The sequence below is a fragment of the Cervus canadensis genome, chromosome 12, assembly GCF_019320065.1.
Source record: "Cervus canadensis isolate Bull #8, Minnesota chromosome 12, ASM1932006v1, whole genome shotgun sequence".
Taxonomy (NCBI): Eukaryota; Metazoa; Chordata; class Mammalia; order Artiodactyla; family Cervidae; genus Cervus; species Cervus canadensis.
The window spans coordinates 4355370-4378966 of NC_057397.1; the positions used below are offsets into that span (position 1 = coordinate 4355370).

Consider the following 23597-nt stretch of genomic DNA (forward strand, 5'->3'; position numbering starts at 1 on the left):
TTTCCTCTCTGCATTAGGGCAGTGGATCCGTGATTTCAGGATGCCTTGGTGAAGGAAAATGGAGAAAGGCTGTTCTTTTCCTTGAGTTTCTGGCTGCCGATTTTGAGGGGATAAGCTCCATTTCTTGGGTGGCTGTGCCAGTGTGTGCACCTGGCAACTTGTGCACGAGCCTTGAGTCTGGGACTCAGACCTGTGGGCTGCCTCCCTGGGCTGTTTAGGAATTTCTGGATCTGGGCACATTCCTTCGCCTCCCTAGGCACCAGCACTTTAGTTTGTTGAGACAGTCGTGACACTACCCACGTCCCAGACTTCCTGTGAGGTTTCGGTGACAAGACACTGAGACTCCAGGCTTCTGAGCTGCTGCTGCTAAGTCGCTTCAGTCGTGGCCGACTCTGTGTGACCCCGTAGACGGCAGCCCACCAGGCTCCCCCGTCCCTGGGATTCTCCAGGCAAGAACACTGGAGTGGGCTGCCATTTCCTTCTCCAGTGCATGAAAGTGAAAAGTGAAAGTGAAGTCAGTCCTGTCCAACTCTTAGTGACCCCAGGCAAGAGTACTGGAGTGGGATGCCATTGCCTTCTCCGAGGCTTCTGAGCCCCAAGACTTTATTCCCTGCAGAATCGCAAGTGCCCAGAACAGTGCCTGCCCCCCGGCGGGCCCTCCGGGTTTGTTGAGTGAATGACAGGGGAAAGCAGTTTCTCTGTCAGTCTGAAGTGTAAACTAAAAGCAGCAGTGTATTAAGAAGTGGGGCTGGAGGGGTAGGCGGGCACTAGAGCGTGCAAGGCCCCCAGTGGCTGAGGAGTGTGAATGCGTTTTAAGGTTCTGGAGCACAGCTGAAGCATCAGTGCAGGACTTGTCATGGTCAGCTATGCATTTTAGAAACTATTGCTGAGCAGTGCAGGATGAAAAGCTTTTGAATTATGTGAGTTCAGAGCTACAGGTGGTATTTCTAGATGTCGGCTTTCATAAAAATGCGTTGCCTTGCAGTTGAAGCCACAGAGGATGATGAGATCCTCTGGGAGATGAGATCCCCCAGGGAGAGGGTACCTGTGCAGGGTTGAAGGAGGAAAGGGCAGAGGAAAGAATCCATGCAGCTATGTCAACAGAAGCCTTGGGCAAAGGAGAAGAAACCCGCCATTCTTTCCTGTTCTTAAGGTGACTAGCTTCATAAAGGCCGTGTGATTCCATCAGTGTAAATTACACTTTAAAATGTTTATTTTAAAAGCCTTTTTTACGTGTGATGTATTTCAAATAGAAATCTTAAAATTTGTCATTACTGGTGAGTCTGAAGCCAAGTAGGGTCTCTGTAGGCTTTGCGAACCCTAAGTGATAGAATGTGGAGGAGCCTCAGGAAACATGGGGGAGGTCAGTACGTCAGAGGCTTGTCTGTCTGCCACGCTGGCTCCTGACCACACGTCTTCTGAATTGACTCAGGGCTGGTTTACACTTCCCAGGAGACTTTAAAGACTATGCTTTTCGGCTTCTGGTTCTCACCAGCAAATACAGGTAGACATCGCTGCTCTCTTGTTGCGTTGCTATATTTGCAGGTGGTGGTGGCTCCGGATTCCACCCCGAGTGTGAGTCCTGCTGGCTGACCAAGGTCCTCCAGGCCTCAGGGCTCCCTGGGGACTTAGGCTGGTTAGTAGACAGCCTTCCAAGCAGCCTTCCAGGCTCTGATCATAGTGAAAGAACTCCAGCCACAGAACTTTGGCACATGACCCTTTGGCAGGCAATTGTGTTGGCCTCAGCACCTTTCACTTAGGACTTAGGCAGGAGCAGACGAGCTTCTCTGCCTCTTTCTGGCTCATGCCGTTCTTATCTGGGCTTCTGCATGGTTGGCAGGAGCCTCAGCCAAGATGGGTAGCCCTGTGGGGCTTTCTTAACTGCCGCAGCTACATGGTAAAGTGGGCCCCGAAAGGAGAGTGGAGGAGAAAAGCCCAGAGAAGGCCCCCTTTTCAGAGGATGGTGTTTAGCTTCATTTCCCAGCCCCCTGAGGCCCTGTCTTCCTGTGCTATCTCCCAGGTGAGGTGACAGGGGTCCCAGAGCACCAACTTGGGCCTCAGTTCTTTCCACTGGTAATGCTGTTACAGGCTTTGGAGAGGACAGCACAGATCCTTGGTGTCCCCAAGACATTTGGGCAAGTCACTGACATACCTGACGTTTTGCTTTTCAGTTCCTTTGCCTGCAGACTATAGTAAGAATTAGTAAAGTGTCAGTTCATGTTTCAGATTTCATTTCATTTTAAAGCTGTCAGTTCCTATTCAGTTAACCTTAAAAAAACAAACAAACAAACAAACCCTTTCCCAGTATAATTTTGCCTTCTGTTTGAAAATTTCAGTAGCAAACTTTTCTAAGTACCTTGAATTGGTTCTCTTACTTGAAGAGAAGATATTGGTCTCTACCATTATCACATATACATAAAGAAAAAGTATTTCTTCTGGTTAAACAAAATCACAATATTCAGTATAGGTTTTAAAACATAAATTTTCCCTTGAAACTTGACCATGTAGTGTTCTTGAAGCTAGCCCAATCCCCAAGGGAAATGCATACATACTATGTCTTGCTTTTGTTTTGTTCAGTCACTCAGTTGTGTCCTACTCTTTGCAACCCCATGGACTGCAGCACGCCAGGCTTCTCTCTCCTTCACCATCTCCTGGAGTTTGCTCAGACTCATGTCCATTGAGTCAGTGATGCTATCCAACCATCTCATCCTCTGTTGTCCCCTTCTCCTACCCTCAGTCTTCAGAGTCTTTCAGTATCAGAGTCTTTTCCAAAGAGTAGAGCTCCTCGCATCAGGTGGCCAAAGTATTGGAGTTTCGGCTTCAACATCAGTCCTTCCAGTGAGTTTTCAGGACTAACTTCCTTTAGGATTGACTGATTTGTTCTTGTCTTACGTAGGTTTTTAGTTTATTTATTTGGCTGCACCAGACTTCAGTTGTGGCACATGGGATTTTTCAGTTGGGGCATGTGGGATCTAGTTCCTTGACCAGGGATTGAACCTGGGTCATCTGCATTGGGAGTGCAGAGTATTAACCACTGGACCACCAGGGAAGTCCTTTGCTTAGTTTAATAAAGACTCCACTCACTTTGACTGTTTCTTTTAACATTAAGTTCTTCTTTGCTGTACATTGTATCTTACTTTTAATTATATTATTTTACATTGTTGGGCAAGAATGTTAACAAGTCAGTTTATATTTCAGTATCTTCTAAGTTCTTTTATGGCAGGGGCCAGGAATCAAGCCCTGTTAAGATCACTTATTCAATATAGATCAGTTGCAAGTGATTTTCTTAAAAGTCATCGTTTTAAGATGAGGTGCATCTATCTGTATAGAGAAAACAAAAACAATCTGCTTTTTCCTTTTTCAGTTTTCTGATTCATATGTTACTCTAGTACTCTTGCCTGGAAAATCCCATGGACGAGGAGCCTGGTAGGCTACAGTCCATGGGATCATAAAGAATCGGACACGACTGGGCGGCTTCACTTCACTTTACATTAAAACTGACAAGCTGGACAAGAGAGTGCATTGGTTTTGTATGTCTGCTGGGACACGTGGCCGCACGTTTGTTTGCTTCATTGTCTTATAGTTCTGAAGGTGACATGTTTGGAATGGGTCTCACGGGGCTGGAGTCAGGGTGTCAGCACTGCCTCTTCTGTGGGTTTCTCCTGCTTTCTCATCCGTCTTTCAGATCCTGATTATTTTTGGCTTGCCTGGATAATTCAGGATAATCTCCCCATTTTAAGGTCAGCTGATCAGGAACCTTAGTTTTCTCTGCAACTACTAATCCTCCTTTGCCTGCAACTTAAATTCTCTGGTTCTGGAAATCAGGATGTGGGCATCTTTGAGGGATGGGGCGCTATTTTGTCAACCACTAGAGGGACTGGAGAGGCAGCAGAAACTGATGTTTATCAAGTACTGAGTATAGCTTCAACATGGTTTTAGGGATTTTCATGTATTAGGGCATTATCTCAAATTATACATCAGGGGTTTTAGAGATGTTAAAATAACTTATTTGTGTCATGTAATTATTAATAATAATGAGGTATTTTGTTGAGTTCTTGCTAAGTGTCATATACTGTGTCAGGAGATTTACAGAGCATATTTTTCTCAATTCTCAGTACAGCCCTCTGAGATGAATCTGAGATGAATGGCATAAATTTCACTTTATACATGAGAAAACAGGCTTCCATGGTACTGTGATTGGCTCAGTGTTACATGGCAAGCTTGAACTGAAGGCTGTGGACTTTGTCAGTCTGATTCCCAAGCTCATACTCTTTGTGTTAAATTAATCATCAGTTACCATTGCTCCCATCTATTTTCCATATTGCTTCATACACTGTTTAATCTCTGCAGCAGCCTGCTACAGATAAAGGAGCTTCCCTGGTGGCTCAGACAGTAAAGAATCTGCTTGCGATGCAGGAGGCTGGGGTTCAGTGCCGGGGTCAGGACGATGGCCTTCTCTTAATATCCCTGTTTTATATATAATGAAACTGAGCCTGAGAAAGAGTAAAGCCAAGCTCTGTTTTGACTCAAAATCTGTGCTCTTTTTTGATGCCATAAAAGGTGTATCTTGTTTGCAGGTTTTTGCTTCAGTCATACATACTCAACATGATCACTTGAAATTATTTCATAAAATATGAGGAAAATATAGAGAGAAAACAACTAAAAATAATTGATGAAATAATAATTAAATAAAGAATGCTGGAAGAACACAAGGTTATATGTCAAAAATAGGGCTGAAAAGTGCTTGGTTTATACTGACCCTGGTGCTCAGTGGCATGAAATAAAAATAAACTAGGACTTGATTCAGAAATTTGTTTCCACTAATGTTTGTGGTAGATTGAGCAGTGGCCCCCAAATATGTCCATATCCTAATTTTCAGAACTTGTGAATGCTACATTACATGGCAAAAGAGACTGTGTAGATATGATTGAGTTAAAGACCTTGAGGTAGAGGAGATATCCCTGGCCGCCTGGGTGGGCCCAGTGTGATCAGCACTGGTCCTTACAAGAGGCGTCTGGAGGGGGAGTCAGAAGACCACGGAAACAGCCTGGGGTGGTGTGGCCGCAGCCCGGTAGGAGTGCTGGCAGCCTCTAGAAGATGGGAGGGACAAGGAAAAGGATTCTCCCTTGGAGTCTTCAGAAGAAATGCTGCCTGCATGTGCCCATTTCAGACTCTAACTTTCATACCGTAAGGTAATACGTTCTAAACAAGAAGTCACTAAGCTGGTGACAATTTGTTACAGTGGCAATACGAAACTAATATAATTTCCTTAAATAATTATGAACTGCTTAACAAAAGAACATTTGGGGACTTCAATACGTTTTTTAAATAATGGATGCAAAACTAGGCAGAAAATTGGTAAGGAAATAGAAGATGTGAACACCACCACTGTATGCTGACTAGACTTAGAAAGCATTTATAGAACATGCAGGAACTATCAGATTTTTCTCAAGTGCACCTGGAATATTCTCTAGGACAGACCATATGCTAGTCCATAAAACCAGCCTCAGCATATTTTATTTTTTCTCTCTTTTTTTTTTTTTTTTTTTTTTTAGCCTCAGCATATTTTAAAGAATGTAAATCATGTAGAGGACTCAACATTCAATATGCCAGCAAATTTAGAAAACTCAGCAGTACCCACAGGACTGGAAAAGGTCAGTTTTCATTCCAATCCCAAAGAAAGGCAATGCCAAAGAATATTTAAACTACTGCACAATTGCACTCATCTCACATGCTAGCAAAATAATGCTCAAAATTCTGCAAGCCAGGCTTCAATGGTACATGAACCTAGAACTTTCAGATTTCAAGTTGGACTTAATTTAGAAAAGGCAGAGAAACCAGAGATCAAATTGCCAACATCTGTTGAGTCATCGAAAAAGGCAAGAGAATTTCAGAAAAACATCTACTTCTGCTTTATTGACTCCACCAAAGCCTTTGACTGTGTGGATCACAACAAACTGTGGAAAATTCTTCAAGAGATGGAAATATCAGACCACTGTACCTGCCTCCTGAGTAATCTGTATGCAGGTCAAGAAGCAACAGTTAGAGCCAGACATGGAACAACGGACTGGTTCCAAATTGGAAAAGGAGTATGTCAAGGCTGTATATTGTCACTCTGCTTATTTAACTTATATGTAGAGTACATCATGGGAAATGCCAGCTGGATGAAGCACGAGTTGGAATCAAGATTGCTGGGAGAAATATCAATAACCTCAGATATGCAGATGGCACCACCCTTATGACAGGAAGCAAAGAAGAGCTAAAGAGCCTCTTGATGAAAGTGAAAGAGGAGAGTGAAGAAGCTGGCTTAAAACACAACATTCAGAAACTAAAATGATGGCATCTGGTCCCATCACTTCATGGCACATAGATGGGGAAACAGTGGAACATGTGACAGACTTTATTTTCTTGGCCTTCAAAATCACTGCAGATGGTGACTGCAGCCATGAAATTAAAAGACACTTGCTCCTTGGAAAAAAAGCTATGACAAACCTAAACAGCATACTAAAAAGCGGAGACATTACTTTGCCAACAAAGGTCCGTCTAGTCAAAGCTATGGTGTGGATGTGAGAGTTGGACCGTAAAGAAGGCTGAGTGCCGAAGAATTGATGCTTTTGAACTGTAGTGTTGGTGAAGACTCTTGAGAATCCCTTGGACTGCAAGGAGATCCAACCAGTCCATCGTAAAGGAAATCAATCCTGAATATTCATTAGAAGGAGTGATGCTGAAGCTGAAGCTCCAATACTTTGACCACTTGATGTGAAGAGCTGACTCATTTGAAAAGATCCTGATGCTGGGAAAGATTGAAGGCAGGAGGAGAAGGGGATGACAGAAGATGAGATGGTTGGATTGCATCACCAACTCAATGGGCATGAGTTTGAGCAAACTCTGGGAGTTGGTGATGGACAGGGAAGCCTGGCGTGCTGCAGTCCATGCGGTTGCCAAGAGTCAGACAGGACTGAGCGATTGAACTTAGAGTATGTTCTCTAACACAGTGAAATGAGATTGGAAATTAATAGCAGACAGAAATGTGAGGAATTCAAAAATATCTGGAAATTAACAGACTCCTAAATAACCAGTGAGTTACATAAGAAACCATAAGGGAAATTAGGAAGTATTTTGAGATGAGTAAAAATAAGAATACAGACATTTCAAAATTATGGGATGCAGCTAAAGCAGAACTTAGAAGCAAACATTTAGCTGTGCATACTTAATATTAAAAATGAAGATAAATCTCAAATCAGTTACCTAAGCTTCTATCTTAAGACATTGGGGAAAGAAGAGCAAATTAAATCTAAAAGTGGCAGAATGAAGGAAGTAATACAGATTAGAATGGAAGTTAATGAAAAGGGGAATAGAAAAACAACAGAGAAAATAAACCAAAAATTGGTTCTTTGAAAAGATCAACAAAATTGACAAAACTTTAGCTACATTGGCTGAAAGAAAAGAAGACTGATGACAAAAATCAGGAATGAGATTAATCTATGGATTATAGAGATATGAAAAGGATTATGTCTGTGTTAGTCACGCAGTCATGTCCAACTCTTTGTGACCCCATGGACTGCAGCCCACCGGGCTCCTCTGTCCAAGGAGTTCTATGGAGAGAATATTGGAGTGGGTTGCTGTTGCCTTCCCCAAGAGGTCTTCCCAACCCCAGGGATTGAACTCGGGTCTCAAGGGAATACTCATACGTAACTATGGACTTTACAAAAATGAAAAGGATTGTAAGGGAATACTTTGAACACTTCTTGCTCATAAATTAAGTGTCTTAGAGGAAATGAACAGATACCTGAAAGACACAAATTACCATAACTGACTGAATAAATAGAAAATCTGAATGGACTGGTAAAGAGAGAGAATTGGTTAAAAACAAACTTTTATTCTCAATAAGAAAAGCCCAGGTATAGATGGCTTCACTGGTGACTCCTACCAAACATTTAGGAAATAATTAGTACTCATTCTTCACAGTTCAGTCGCTCAGTCATGTCTGACTCTTTGTGACCCAATGGAGTGTAGCGTGCCTTGCTTCCCTGTCCATCACCAACGCCTAGAGCCTGCTCAAACTCAATGTCCATTAAGTTGGTGATGGCATGGAAAGTTCAATCAGGGTCTATTCTAAGGAGCCAGTTCTTCCTATTGGAGTTTCAGCTTCAGCATCAGTCCTTCCAATGAATATTCAGGACTGATTTCCTTTAAGATGGACTGGTTTGATCTCCTTGCAGTCCAGGGGACACTCAAGAGTCTTCTCCAACACCACAGTTCAAAGGCATCAATTCTTCGGTGCTCAGCTTTCTTTATAGTCCAACTCTCACATTCATACATGACAACTGGAAAAACCATAGCTTTGACTAGACGGACCTTTGTTGGCAAAGTAATGTCTCGGCTTTTTAATATGCTGTCTAGATTGGTCATAACTTTTCTTCCACGGAGCAAGTGTCTTTTAATTTCATGGCTGCAGTCACCATCTGCAGTGATTTTGGAGCCCCCCAAAATAAAGTCTGCCACTGTTTCCACTGTTTCCCCATCTATTTGCCATGACGTGATGGGACTAGATGCCATGACCTTATTTTTTTGAATGTTGAGTTTTAAGCCAACTCATTCTTCACAAACTATTCCAAAAATTAGAAGAGGAAGGAATATTTCCCAGTTCATTGAGTCCAGTATTATCCTGATTCCACAAAAACACATCACAAGAAAACTATAGACCAGTATCTCTAATGAATATAGATGCAGAAATCCCCAGTGAAATACTAGCAAACAAAATCCAGGCCACCTGTAAGAAGGATACACCACGATCCTATAGGATCATACACAATCACAACCCAGAAATGCAAGGTTGGTTTAGCATCTGAGAATCAATTAATTTCCCATACTATGCCAATAGAATAAAGGGTAGAAACCACATAATCACTTCAATAGACACAGTAAAATATTTGATGGATTTTGAAACCCTTTCAGTGATAAAAATGTTCAACAAATTAGGAGTGTTCCCGAAGTCTGATAAAGTACACGCTATGAAAAACCCACAGGTGGCATAATACCTAATTGTGAAAGACTTTTTGCCCTAGATCAGGAACAAGCAAAGAAGTCAGCTTTCACCCCTTCTATTCATCATTGTTCTGGAGGTTTTAGCTGGGTCAGTTGGGCAAGAACGTGAGATAAAAAGCACCCAGATTGGGAAGGAATAAGTACAATTAACATGATCTCATATATAGAAAATCACAAGGAGTCCACTAAAAATCTGTTGAAACTAGCAAATGAGTTCCCCTTTCCCTTCCCTTCTGTATTTAAATTAAAAATTGAATATTCTGATGATAAGCATCATGTGTACTTTACTGGTTTATGACTTTCTTGAGGCCAGGACTCATGTCTGTTCTGTAGACCATCGTACCTAGCACCTGTACTCGTGCCTTATGCACAGAAAATGCTCTTCACATACTTGATAAATGAATGCCTATTGTGGAAAAGAAGTATGAAAAATAAAATCAGTTGCACTCCCCACAAAGTAGTCATTTGGAGGTTGTCATTGTTAGTATTTTAGACAGTTGACTTCTCCATATAAATTGTCATAATTTCATTTTTTAGCTTACTATTCTGTTCTCCTCATTTTCTTAGATCAACAAAATACTGGGAATACTGTTTTTCGTGGCTCAGGAGGGCTCCGTGTTATGTATGTCATCCATTACTTAGTGGATTCCTCACTAATGAACATTTCCAACTTTTTGAATTAATTGTTAATTCTGACTTGTCTGTTCTGTGTCCTTACATTCTGTACATTTCTGCCCTTACCTGGATCACTGCAAGAGCCTGAATTTGTTTCCTTACCACCAGTGTTCTCCTGTTTTTCAAGATTTGCATTTTTAAAAGAAGCAGTGCAAAATGCAAATCGTTTCAAACTGCGAATGCAATCAAGCTATGGTTTTGTTAAAAGCTGTACGTCCTGTCCTCAGGGTAACTGGTATCCTCGGGGTCTTTCTCCGGGTGGTGTTCCGCCCTGCTGGCCTCTCGGTCTCTGTCACTCCCCTCTTTGATCCCGAGGTTACAGTTGTGCTCAGTTTCTTGTCTGGTTCATGACAGCCAGTTGTTCTTTGCCGTGAGGTCTTTCCTTTGCTCTTCTGTTCTTCATTGTGTAACACAAATGCCCTTCTCCCTCTTGTGTGCTTCATCCATTTATGTTTGGGGATTCAGCCCAAGTATCACCACCGGAAAGAAACCAGTTTGCTGCCCACTCTCGATTTTGGATTGGGTGCCATCCTCTGTTCTCTTCTGATCTCTTAGGCACTAGGACTCAGCACTGTGCATAACTCAGTCACAGCCTTTATCACTCTGGGTTTTCATCTCCTTACTTACGTCTCCCTTTACAGAGTGAGCTCCTTGAAGGCGGGGTTGCGTGTCCACTGTACCTGTAACACAGGTGCTCAGTCAGTGCTTGGTTATTTAGGGAGATACCAAGTAGAAAGTGGTACTTGGCAGGCTCCCAGCCTCGCACCTTTTATGGGTAGTTGGTAACGGGAGCATAATGTGCTAAACTAGAAAGCCAGCTCTTTGGTTCTCCATTTCCCATTCTGCCGTGTGGTTATCTTTCAGATGTTGCTCCTTGGTGCTGCAGACGGGCAGAGAGCTTTCTTTGACACTCAGCATAATGATCAAAGCTGGAAGAGGCCCACTGCCAGAATTAGTGTTTTTTCAGAGTTTGGAGACACTCTTGAAGAAGTGCTTTTGTCTGATCTCCTTATGGTTTTTCAAACTTAAAAACAAAGGTGTTACAATGTCATTGAGTATTACATTAATAGATAAGTTCATGGATGATGGACTCATGGCTAAAGTTGTCCATAGGACAGAGAGAAAAATAACTAGCCATGATGTGTATAGTATTTGGATTTCCATCTGATAAAACTCACAGAATTACAAAGCATTTCACAGTGCTGCCCTGGGATATAGGAAATGGTTACTTTTGTAAGGGTTAATACTTGAGAAAAGGGTGGTGGAGCTGAACTCTTGGTTGCTAGACCAGTTTGTGGAAGATATTTTTCTACCACTTACATGCCCATTGTCCTTATATCTCCATGGTCCCAAATGGACCTGGAGCCATTTTTCTTTTTTTTTCCCCTCCCTCACTGTTTTTTTCTCTAAGTTTTTGGTCTGGAGTTTGTGTGTTGGGATGGGTGGGAAGAGGCCCTAGGGCCTGAGAAGAGCTTGCCCTTTGAGATTCTGATTTCACTGTTTGAATAGGGAGTCTGGCAGAGCACATGGCAGGTGGGCTCTGGGCCAGCTGTTAGCCACGGGGACGCGGGCAGGTACATTCCCTGCAGCAGTGCCCTCCCAGGCGAGGGGGTGCTACCACCCAGCCAGCTGAGCGGTTGGGGAGGTGTGTGTGTGTGAGGGCCAGGGAGGTAACAGAAACGTTTCTTCCTGACAGAGCAGGTGCCCAGCCAGTGTTCATTCCTCTCTTTTTCATAAGGGTTTCCCCATCAGAACATCTGGAGAAAGACTCAGTGCATTAGATAGTAGGTTTTGCTTTGTTTCTGTTCTTGTTTTCTTCTCCGTAACATTCCTAGACATTGACTCTCTTTCCTCCCTTTCTTTCTCTGTCTCTCTAACTCTGTAACCCCATCCAATAAAAAGAAAGGTCAAGACGCAGATAGGTTTTCCCTACTGAAATGTTTTATTTACTAGTCAAATCCCCTTTCCACCTGGCTCATGTTTGAAAGTTGCTGATTATATTTTAAACATGTGGTACAATGGTCAGACCTGTCTGAAACCGTCTGCTCAAACCAGTAACGACTGTATTATACTTGCATCGCTGCAGGGCAGCAGACCCAAAGAGGAAGGGATGTGGCGGCCCGCGGGCGCCTGCCGTGGGCGCATGCGCTGTGGTCCGCCGGGCCCGCCGTGGCTCTCGGCCTGGCCCTTGCGGTCAGTGCCGCGGTGTCATGGGGCGGCAGGCGGGAGTCGGGGGCAGTCTCTGTACTTCAGAATCTCTGTAACTAAAAGTATAAGGTGTGTGAATCACATTCCTACTCTGAGTATAGACGATTGTGTGCTGGGCACAGAGCCAGCAGCAAGAAATTTAACCCTCTAGTACCTAAATTTCCCGAGTAAACTGTGGAAACTAAAAACCCTACCTCCAAGGCCTGTTGCGAAGATCTGCTAACATACATAAAGCGTTCATTACATGGTGGGTGGGAACATTCAATTAATGTCAGCTGCTGTTATTAAGATTTTTATTATTATTATTTTTACAATTTGTATTTGTCAAAGCGCTGTGCTAACCGCTGGGGAGGTGGCAACGACTGAGAAAGAAGGAGCCGCCTCTGCTGGACTGTGTGCAGGGTGATCAAATCAACTGGGCAGGTGGGGAGCGGCCCCGCCTCAGTCCTTTTCTTGGAGCATCCCGCTCCCTCCGGCAGGTGATGCGTTTACCGTCCCCCGCCCTCCTAGAGTGTAAACTCCATGCACACAGCACGGTGTCTGCTTGCAACTGTGTCCCCAGCACCCGTCAGGGTGGCTGGCACGTCGGCATTCAGTAAGAGAAGTGGACGAATGAATGCCGATGGTGCCCTGGGGACACTGATAGGAAAGTGGTGCATTAGCCTGAATGGGACAAGGAGAGCTACAGAGATGGTGCTCTTTACCCTTGAAGGGCCTTGAAGGGCGACCTAGCGCCAGCCGTCTCCTAATGGAGAAGGGATTGCAGCCAGAGAAGCCGAGGTTTCGAGACGGGAGGTCTGGCATGTCAGTTGGAGGAATAGCTGCCACCTGTTGTCACATCAGATGCTCTGATGGCTCGCTTGCATGGAGATAATAGGAACTCATTTTCTGTCTGGTTATTTAGTCTTCAATCCCGAGAGTTTAGTTCTCGTCTAAACTCTTGCTTTGTTTATTGTAGGACATTATTTGTTTTATGCAAGATTTCATATGGTAGCTTCATCTTTTTTGGATGAAGTTAATCCCTTGAATCTCAGCTGTTCCTTGGTGATATCAAGCACAAGCAGATCTAAATAATGTTGGTAAAGGTAGTGGTAATGATGATGATGGCCTTTGTGGGTCACTTCACGGTTCTTTTACCAAAGATTTTCATGTGTTGCTTCACTAAGCCTCTTAATAGCTTGATGAGGTATGTAGGATTGAGTAGCATCCTTGACCTGTATATTTTTTTCATTTGCCTTCAAAATATATCCTCCTGTTCCTGCCAAAGACCTTAGCTTCTGAGTGCTATATGTTGTTTTTGCTTGACTTTTGCAGTCCTGGACCAGGGATCCAGGGGTGTAGAGAGCAGCTTGTCCAAGAAGCCTGGTCCGGTGTGCTCCATTTGATCCCCCCTTAGTTTTCCAGGGGTGACATGTGCATGATCCCAAGGCTCTCCAGCTCTTTGTCAGCCTGTTGGCCTCCGGTGGGAGAAGCAAGCAATGCGACTGGTTGATGGACCCAAGTCCCTCTCCAGTACTGCTTATGATCTTTTATTTTACTCTTTGGAGCATCATCCCTTCCACAGAAGCCAAGTTTTACGAGGGTAGAGGCATTTGGATGGATGAACAGTAAATGGGTGGTGGCCTCATTTTGTCTGCCAGAGTTCACTTCCCTAGCCCTTGTCTGAGCTCCTGTTGGTGGGTCAAGGGGATATTGGGGAAGTTTAGACTCCTCCAGAAATTAGAGATTTGTTAATAGTCGGAGTGGATGTAGTCTCCATTGTCTAAGTGACAAGACTGAAGCTCAGAGAGGTTCAGTAACTTGCCTTGGGTTATATTGTAGTCAAGTGGCAGGAACTGCTCAAGCCCAGGTCCCTCCAAAGCAACTTGAACAGCTTTCTCAGCTCCATTGAAAAGGAATAGTAATAGTTGTTTAAATATAACCTGTGCATATTTAGGTATGTATGTCTTGTGTTTTGTCTTCAGGTGTTCCCAGTATATAAGCACAATTTGAATAATAACAGTAATGTTTACCTCTGTAGCAAAACCCATTCTTATATGGTGTATATTCATTTATAAGTTGGCATACTTAATTGTGACAGAAATTGATTTGCAGAAATACTGTAATCAGATCTGATCAAACATGAATAATATCACACAAAAATACTCATTTCCAAAATCATCTTTGATGAAAGACACCATTTTGATTCTGCTCTTTTATTTTCTCTCTTTTTCTAAAAGAGGCCAGTTTGAGCTCATCTGTTTGGAAAAAAATGATTTTTCTTTTCTGTCTGGTATTTTGACAGTAAACATCAAATGTGTGCTCACTCAATCGTGTCCAACTCTCTGTGGCCCCATGGACTGTAGCCCACCAGGCTTCTCTGCTCTTGGGATCTCCCAGGAAGGATACTGGAACGTGGGTAGCTGTTTTCTCCTCTGGAGGATCTTCCTGACCCAGGAATCCAACCCAGGTCTCCTGCATTGGCAAGCATGTTCTTTACCACTAGTGCCACCTGGGAAGCCCCGACCTTGAACTTTAGACCTATGTTAAATAAATTTCCTTTCTATAATCTTTGTTTCTCTTTAGTTTTTCTCAATATTTTAAATTATTTAAATATTTCACATAATGTCTTGAGTATATTTATCATTTAATATCATTTGTCAGTGGTGGTTAATATGTTTAACGTTAACATGTAAGGTCCAACAAGGCGTGTAACATGTCTCTGGCCACTGTTGATTTTGTAGCACATAGTGGGCTTCAGAGACATGTGGAATAAATGACATGTGTGTTGTAGATACAGAAACACTTTAACATTTCCTGGTTACAGAGTGCTTATCATAGTCTTAATCCCTCCAGATGCATTGGAAGGGCCCCATATATCTGGGAAAGACTGGGTTCTTCCTTGGAGAAGTCACGGATCTGTATCTACACATGGAGGGAGCAGGCCTTCTTATCCAAGGCCAGCAGCTGTTTTGACCCCGCCTTCAGCTGTGAATAAGGATACGTCTATCCAGTGTCCCTTTCTTTTGACAAAAGTTGTCTACAGTTTGGTTTTGTAACTTTAGACCTTAAGAAGTAGACTGCTCTTTGTTCAGTGCAGTGTTCTGTTCAAGAAATGGTACCTGGAGGGAAAGGCCTGCCCTTCCTCCCTCTATACCTGCATGGATGTTGCTGATGTAACAGCAACAAGAGCTTTTACTTAAAGGAGAGCCTTTATTTAAACCCTCCATGGATGCTGGTGATGGAGAGCCTTTCTTTGAACCCTGTGACCTCACACAAATGACTTCCTGCTCTGTGTCCTCTTTAAAGTGGCGAGATGATGGTGCGGAGTAAGATCAACTGGAAGACATGAGAGACTCTTCAGTTTGTAAACTGTCGATGTAACACAAAGGCAGAGTGCTGTCATCAGTGCCATCACTGGTATTGTTAGAGTTATTGAAACATAGGTGTGGGTTGCAGCATTTTTTATACCATTAGGTTTGAAAAGATTAATAATATGAAAGTGAGTGAGTAATGCAAGGCATTGTGTAGTCAGGTGTTAAGGGGAAAACCAAGGAACAGACTGAGGTACATTGTTTAGAAAAGGAAGTGTTACCAGGGATTGAAATTCTGAACTTAACCGCCTGCCAGTGTTAGTCATGAATGATGGAGAATTGTTCTTTACTTTTTTATTGGATTTTTAAAAAAACACCTCTTTGCTTAATTAATACCTTTAGGTTTAAGTACAGATTATTAAAATAGGCAATGACAAAAATAGCATTGAAAAATGGTGACTAGCATTTGACTCTATTTAAAATCTAACATTTATGCCATTGGTACACATACTTATTATGACTGATGTTTTAGAACTAAATAATTATTTTAATTTATTTTTAAAATAATTATTTTAAAATTTATTTTAAAAAAATTTCTCAGTTTTAATTTGCGCATGCATGTTCATTTGTTCAGTCCTGTTGGACTCTTTGTGACTCTGTGGACTGTATAGCTTGCCAGGTTCCTCTGTCCACAGGATTCTCCAGGCAGGAATACTGTAGTGGTAGCCATTTCCTTCTCCAGAGGATCTTCCCGACCCAGGGATCAAACCCATGTCTCCTTCATCTCTGCAAGAATATGGTAAATATTGATGGATTATATAACATAAATAAAAAAAACTCTCTGACATTCTTAAAAATTTGTATGAGTCCAAGTCAAAAGGGATCCTAAGACTGAAGAGATGGAAAGCTCCTGGGTTTGTGAGACCATGGTTCATACCCATGGTATTGCTTTGTACTTTTGCCAGAAGATGTAGAAAAGTTTGTTCCGTGAATAAATTAAGTTTCTTGACCAATAACTATTAACATGTTGTTTGATGTTGTTCTGCTTGTCAGTTTAGTAACTGCTTATTCTATAAACTGCTATTCTAATGTAATAAAGTAGGTTTTAAAAGTTTTTGTACATATGAGAATTTTAATAACAGGAAAAATCACTAATTTTTTTAAAGGATATGTTGTAATATCCACTGTATGCTTTCTCCATCCACAGTCACCAATTTATGAATCTATGAATTAAGTTTATGTAATAGGTAAGGGCTTATTTATGTTGCCTTTTTCTTCTTGAGGGATCTTTGATAGTTTTGTATCTTATAAGGAAGTTGTCCATTTCACCTGAAGTATCAAATTTATTGCTATAGAACTGTTGGGTTACATTTCTTTATCCTTTTAATAATGGTAGGATCTGTGGTGATGTCATTCTTGTTCCTGGTGTTAGTAATATATCTTCACTTTTTTCCTCAGTCTGGCTAGGGGCTTATCATTTCATTGAGCTTTTCAAAGAAGTAGATTTTGGTTTTATTAATTTTTTTTCCTCTACAATTGTACATTTGTAATTTCATTGATACCTGCTCTTTAGGGTTAGTATATGATAATAATCAGAAAGGTGGTATTGTCTTGTTGCTGAATTTGTGTTGATAAACAGCAGTTAAACTCCATTTTCTTCAGGGTGTTTGTGGGTCCTTTGTGATTTCTGTATTTTCCCTTATCATATTATACTCTGGTTTGGGCCAGCTGGCTCAGAGGGTAAAGAATCTGTCTGCAATACAGGAGACCTGGGTTCGATCCTTGGGTCAGGAAGATCACCTGGAGAAGGGAATGGCAACCCACTCCATTACTTTTGCCTGGAGAATCCCATGGACAGAGAAGCCTGGTGGGGTTCAGTTCATGGGGTCACAAAGAATCAGACACAACTGAGCGACTAACACTTTCACTTTTCCATTGCAAGTCTGTTTATTCTACCAGGGTTGGATTCCCTGTGGTCAGGGGCTGTTTTATTATGCCCTGTTTCCTGGCTGGAGCCCAGTCCTGGCACCCGGGCAGTCACTGTAGCCGGATGAGTGAGTGTGAATGTCAGGAGGAGGGCAGTGTGTGAAAGTCTTTTTTTTGCCTCTAGGAGGATGATTAGAGAATTTGGGGAATGAGTCACTGCGGGGTAGCCGTAGTAGTTACTTGTGTTTTAAGTGTAGATGTATGGTATTTTTAATATTTTAGAACATATAGTTTAAGTAAATACTCCTTTTGAAATGTACATATGTGCAGTGGAGAATTGTGGCTCAGCTGGTAAAGAACCGCCTGCAATTCAGGAGACCCCGGTTCAATTCCTGGGTCAGGAAGATCCCCTGGAGAAGGGAAAGGCCAGCCACTCTAGTATTCTGACCTGGAGAATTCCATGGACAGTACAGTCCATGGGGTCACAAAGAGTTGGACATGGCTGAGTGACCTTCACTCACTTCACTGGGGAGAGTAGGCTCTGGATATGCTAAGGGCCAGGGTGGGGAAAGCTGGCATTGTACCCCCAGCGGAGGGCCATGCTTAGCCATTGATCTCTATTAGCAGAAATTGGAGGAAAATTGCAGGGAAATGGAAAGGTCAGACTGAAAGAAAAAAAAGCTCGTCAAGAAGCTAGATCAAGGAATTGAAGGAAACTCTTCAGAAGTATTTAAAGAACGCATACCACGGTTTTAAAAAAGTACACATGGGCCATGTTGAACTTGGAGAAGGCCGGTTAATACCGAGGCAAGTGACTGGTGATATTCCTCAACTTGACACCTGCACACCCTGGCCAGTGTGTGCGTTCTCTGGCTGTGTCATCAGCCACCCCAGCCTTGAAGGGTCCAGAGCAGTGTGTTGTGTGTGTGCCTGGGCCCCGCTGAGCGGTTCTCGTGTGGCGGCAGGTGGGAGACTGGGGCTGCAGTCCCCTGAAGCCTGGGCATCCAGGAGGTTCCCTCCGTGGCTGGCAGGGCAGCCCTTGGTACGGGACCTCAGCTGAGAGCTTAGCCCGAGCTGTGGGCCGTCTCGCTGGCTTATAGCCTCGTCATGCACACCGCGGGCTTCTTAGAGCTCCGGACCGGGGTTCCCCGAGGGAGGGAGAGCACGTCAGGAGGCCGAGCAGGACCTGCAGTGCTTCCTGAGAAGTTCCGGGCCGCCACTTCTACTGCGTTCTGTTGGTTGAGTCAGAGAAGTGAGCCCAGATTCAAGACGAGTGAATTTGGCTTGCATCTCTCCGTGGGAGGAGCAGCGGAGAAATGGCCACTGTCTGCGTTGTTTGAACTGTGATGAGCACAGGTGTGGTTCCGGTAGGACATGCTGCTCTCGCGCACAGCAGCGTGGTCCAGTCAGGACTTGCCTACCTCACTCCCACCCTTGGCTGTCAGTGCCCTCTGGGGGCTTCAGAAATCCCACTCTGCTGCCTCCAGTGATGTGGCAGGGGTGCCCCCGTGTCCTGGTGGTGGGTGTATATGGGTGTTTCTGAGAAGAGGGTATTTCCCAAGACCTTCACAGCATCCCTCCTGCCTGCCTTTTTCCTCCTACTTATTGCTCCATTTTAGTGGTGGTTTTGAACGCTTCCAGGTTTGTAAACATTTGCTTTCTGCGTGATTCAGCCTTGCTACCTTTAGTATGGCAACCCACTCCAGTATTCTTGCCTGGAGAATCCCATGGACGGAGGAGCCTGGTAGGCTACAGTACATGGGTCGCAAAGAGTCGGACACGACTGAGCGACTTCACTTTCACTTTCACCTTTAGTGTAAGTGCTTGTCTTGTGGTCTGTTACTATATAGGAAGCTGCACATACGGAGGCTCTTTTCTTGCGCTGGGAGAGGGAATGAAAGAAACAAGACTTACAAGGTTATTAGACCAAGTCTATACAAATGAAGTGACCCATCAGAAGAAGTTGATGTTTTGATGTAAATGCCTGTGAAAGCAGCATTTATTAACATCTGCTGTCAGATACTGTACCCGTAGGTGTTTTTTCCCCTCAAATAGTAGGTGTTCCTTTAAGCACTGAACTTACTTTTTATTCAATAGTCGTGAAAAGTAGGTAGTGTTTTCTCCCATCTTTTAAAATGAGTTAAGTTGTAACCAAGTGAAAAAGTAACTTTTCTGAGGTCACAAGGCTAGAAATTGGCCATTTGTTTTGTACTATCCTGTGCAACTTCTCAAAAATATATTATTATTCTGTTAGTAATCAGGTCATTGTCAGATGATTTACATGTGATAGTAAGTCCTCTGAATCACCAGGCGTGGTGAAACTATCATCTTTATGTTATGCTGTGTTTATGGCTTGATTCTTAGACTCATGTGTTCATTGAAGGATATTTCATGGCTCTGTATGAAGGGAATGAATTGGCTTCAAGATGTTCACAAACTCAAAGATGAGAAGACCCTGATTATGTTCCGTCCATATTGCATTGCCCTGAGACATTGAGGCCACAGTACATAAAACACGCTTTCTTTGGGAATCTTGGGGGGTTGCTAAAGAGAGCTGTTAGTCATTAAGAAATGTCTCAGCAGTCATTTCGTAAGTGGTCCATCTGCCCTGCTGAAGTTGCTTATCCCTGGTAGACCATCTATCTAGGATGGCCAGTGAGATCTTGTAACAGCCAGACCTGAGCATGTAATTCTTGTACTGAAAACCTCTCAACAAGTCTTAGCTTGCCTGTCCACCTCTGACCCTGCAGTGGACTCCATCAGGCTTTGGGGCTTGTCTTTCACAGTCTGTGCCCCCCCTACCTGAGGACTCATCACCCTTTGCTGTAATTATCTCCCTGATGCCTGCCTTCGCTGCTCTGCTATGCTTCATGATCAACGAATCTCTTTCTGTCTTGTTTCTGGAAGAACTCTGCAGCCGGCAGAGTCCCTGGCACACAGAAGACGTTTCATACTTAGGTGAATGAAAATTATGTTGAAGGAGTAAGTACGGATTACACTTGTTTGCTTCTTCTGTTGTCTGTTTTGGATATAAGTACACATGTTAATCATTTAGTCTTCTTAAATATACTGAGCATTTACCCTGAGGTGTAGAGGATGAGGAAGAGGAAAGACAGACATGAATCTGCCCCAGGCACATGGTCTGGAGCTGGGAGAAGATCAGGTGCCACTGTGCACTCCTGTCTCCTTCCGGGCGGGACACCTCTGGGCATTTGAAAGGAGCCTCGTCGTCATAAACGTGGGGCAGATCCATTTCCCATGGTTCTGTTCATTGTGCTTTCTTCTTAGAATCTCCTTGGTTTTCCTCTTTCTCTTACCCTACAATCACAGGTCAGTTTTGGGGCCTGTTCTAGTGGGCGGGCACCCAACTGTGCAGACGAAGGAGTTGGAAGAAAGCAAAGAGCTTTGTGGATGAGACGGGTTGATGTTTACAGAGTCTTTTTGGGAGGGAAGGGTGTCACCTTAGATGTGCCTAAATGAAATATTATAGCAGAGTAAATAAGTAATTAACATAAATATCTACTGCCTATTCGACTCGTTTATGTTTGTTTTCTGTTTTAGTTACTGTTCTGCATATTAAGGCATCATGATCTATGCTGTGCTCAGTCATGTCTGACTCTTGTGACTCCATGGGCTGTAGCCTGCCAGGCTGCTCTGTCTATGGGATTCTCCAGGCAAGAATATCGGAGTGGGTTGCCATGCCCTTCTCCAGGGGATCTTCCCAACCCAGGGATCGAGCCCAGGTCTCCTGCATTGCAGGTGGATTCTTTACCATCTGAGCCACCAGGAAAGCCCATCATGATCTACATTTTGCACATTAAAAGGCAGTGTCAAAGATTAAGTAATTTGACCAAAGTTGTGTGGCTTTCTGTGTTGGAGATAAAATTAAGTCCCCTTCTTCTTATTGTTAAATCAGTATATCTCCTGATCCACTTTCATGCTATTAAAATTTCTAAATACTTGGCTGTATGTGTGTATGTTTCTTTATCTATACAAAAAGGAAATTGCTGCTCTTATCTGTAACTTTGATTTCATTATGATTTCCTGTTTCTGAAGATACAAAATTTGAGATAGAGGCTATAGCCAGCAGGTCATACTTTTGTTACTGTGTAGTATCTACACATCTTAGATTTTAAAAATTTTTAATTTTTACTCTAGGAACACATCACAGTGCCTTAAACTCATTTATCTTACTTACATTCTCTCGCTGAGTTTTTAACCTTGCCTGGAGGGAGGAGATTTACTCTGGATTTTATTTGATCAAAGAGGCTTTTTATATTAGATGGCAAGGAAAAACTATTCTTTAAATAGTTTCCTTTTATCTTTTTCTCCTCCCCTCCTAGAGTTCTTATCCCCTTCATGCTGCCTCAAGGTTAAAATGAAAAAGAATTGCTACACTTAGACTTTATCTTTGTATAGTTCTATGATAGAATTAAAACTATCACTTGGTGGATTTTTTTTTTAAGTCCAAAATCATATTCTCATACTTAAGGATACTGCTACTGCTAAGTCACTTTAGTCGTGTCCGACTCTGTGTGACCCCATAGATGGCAGCCCACCAGGCTCCCCCGTCCCTGGGATTCTCCAGGCAAGAACACTGGAGTGGGTTGCCATTTCCTTCTCCAATGCATGAAAGTGAAAAGTGAAAGTGAAGTCGCTCAGTCGTGTCCGACTCGTAGCAACTCCATGGACTGCACCCTATCAGACTCATCCGTCCATAGGATTTTCCAGGCAAGAGTACTGGAATGGGGTGCCATTGCCTTCTCCACTTAATGATACTACATGTATCTAAATGCATCATTGATTCTGGAAAATCACTGCAGTTGCTTAGGAAGGTGAGACTTAGCCCCAGAAACACAGACAAAAGGATTTCAAGAAGAGATGGAAGTTTAGGCAGAAGTAGAGCTGTGGTGGCAACTGTGAGGTATTTATAAGGCAGGCAGGATCTGGTTTGATTAAAGCTTTTTTTTTTAATGGGTTACATGAAAAAAAGTAATCTTGGAGCACTTAAAATGTGGTGGAGATTTTTGCTTCCCACTGTGTCACTCAGAGTGCTTTGTTTTCAAAGAATGGAAACTGACCCTGGCTAACCAACAAAACTTGAATTTGTCAGAGGGTTTGAGGGGTTCATAGGGTTGATGGATGATTAGAGAAGCAGATATTGAAATAGGAAGGAGAAAGACCGCTCAGAAGAGGAATTGTCTGAAAAGGAAGCAGAAGTCTACCCCATCTTCTCAGAAGGCAGTTGTTGTTGTTGTTGACCTGGGTTGGGCTGGGCTGGACTGGGAAGAGGTAGAGCTTGGAAAATAATTCTTAGAAGAAATGGAATAAAATTCTGAGAACTTTTAATAGTTTGGTCAAGGTAACTTAATAGTTCATGGCAAAACCAACAGGGAACTCCAGTCTTACATTCCTTTATGCATTCTGTGCTTGCCATGTGTGAGATGCTGTCCTGAGTGCTGAAATTCAGCCATGATTAAGACAGATGTAAACAGTATGGTAGATGCTGCCAGGCAGCAAGGGGTGAATGTGTTGGAAAAGTGAGTAAAATGATCATCCAGGAGTTAGTGGAAGCTTATATTAAGTATATCCCACTTTATCACATGTGGATGCAATATCTAGTGCTTTCACTTACCAGTTCCATAGACAAGATAAGACCCTCCTTTGTTTTTCTGCCTCCCTCGAAGATAACAGTGTATTTAAAAGTGCCAAAAATGTTTGTCTGTGCTTCAGGAGGCTCTCAGTAAATGCTGACTCCCATCTCTGACTGAGCAGACATTTTATTTTAAAAAAGAAAAGCCAATAATGGCACTGGCTTAATTCTGAGCTCCCCGCCCCCCCACCTTTTTTTCTTTTTTGGTAATTTTTCTTTCTTAGAATTTAGGGTCTTTGTTATATGCTGCTGGTGACTTATAAGCATACAGACAGTTTTGATGCCTTGGCATTCAGTCTTTTGGAAGTCCACATAAAATATCAGTCACTGTTCTTATCATTGTTGGTTCTTGTTTCAGGTACAGTTTTTTTTTTTTTAAATATATAATTTCTGTGACTTGTAAAAATCATTTCTTTAAGAAACAAATGTAGCAATTGAGGAAGAAACTTAAAAGGTATAAAGAGTGTTTAAGAGATCTGATTGCATTTGAAGGACGTAGGTAGGCACGAATTCAACAGATTTAAGCTAGAAGTAGACTAGAGGAAAGAAATACGAAATCACAGGTTTTTACCGATCTTTCAGTAAGATTTATATCTGCTTTACTAGTTGGAGTTAATCATGTTTACCAAAGGTATATAGCTTGTCCCTTGTGTTCTTTCTGTTTGGTAGAAAAGTTGTAATGTTTTTGGTTCTTTCATAGATCCTATATAACAGAATTTTCTTTAATGTTTTAATTTTTAGTCTCAGAGTAAAATGACTCTACAGGAAGGCATTGTGAGTGCTGTTGTGTAGTA

General features: G+C 42.7%; 1 protein-coding gene and 1 non-coding gene across 3 annotated transcripts in view; one reads left to right on the forward strand and one right to left on the reverse strand.

The window, feature by feature from the left end:
* Window positions 1-23597, forward strand: part of KHDRBS3 (KH RNA binding domain containing, signal transduction associated 3) — a 161118-nt gene that overhangs the window by 14941 nt on the left and 122580 nt on the right. The gene's annotated exons all lie outside the window — the stretch shown is intronic.
* TRNAG-CCC lies at window positions 2977-3049 on the reverse strand. The gene has a single exon. It is a non-coding gene; the product is annotated as a tRNA-Gly (tRNA).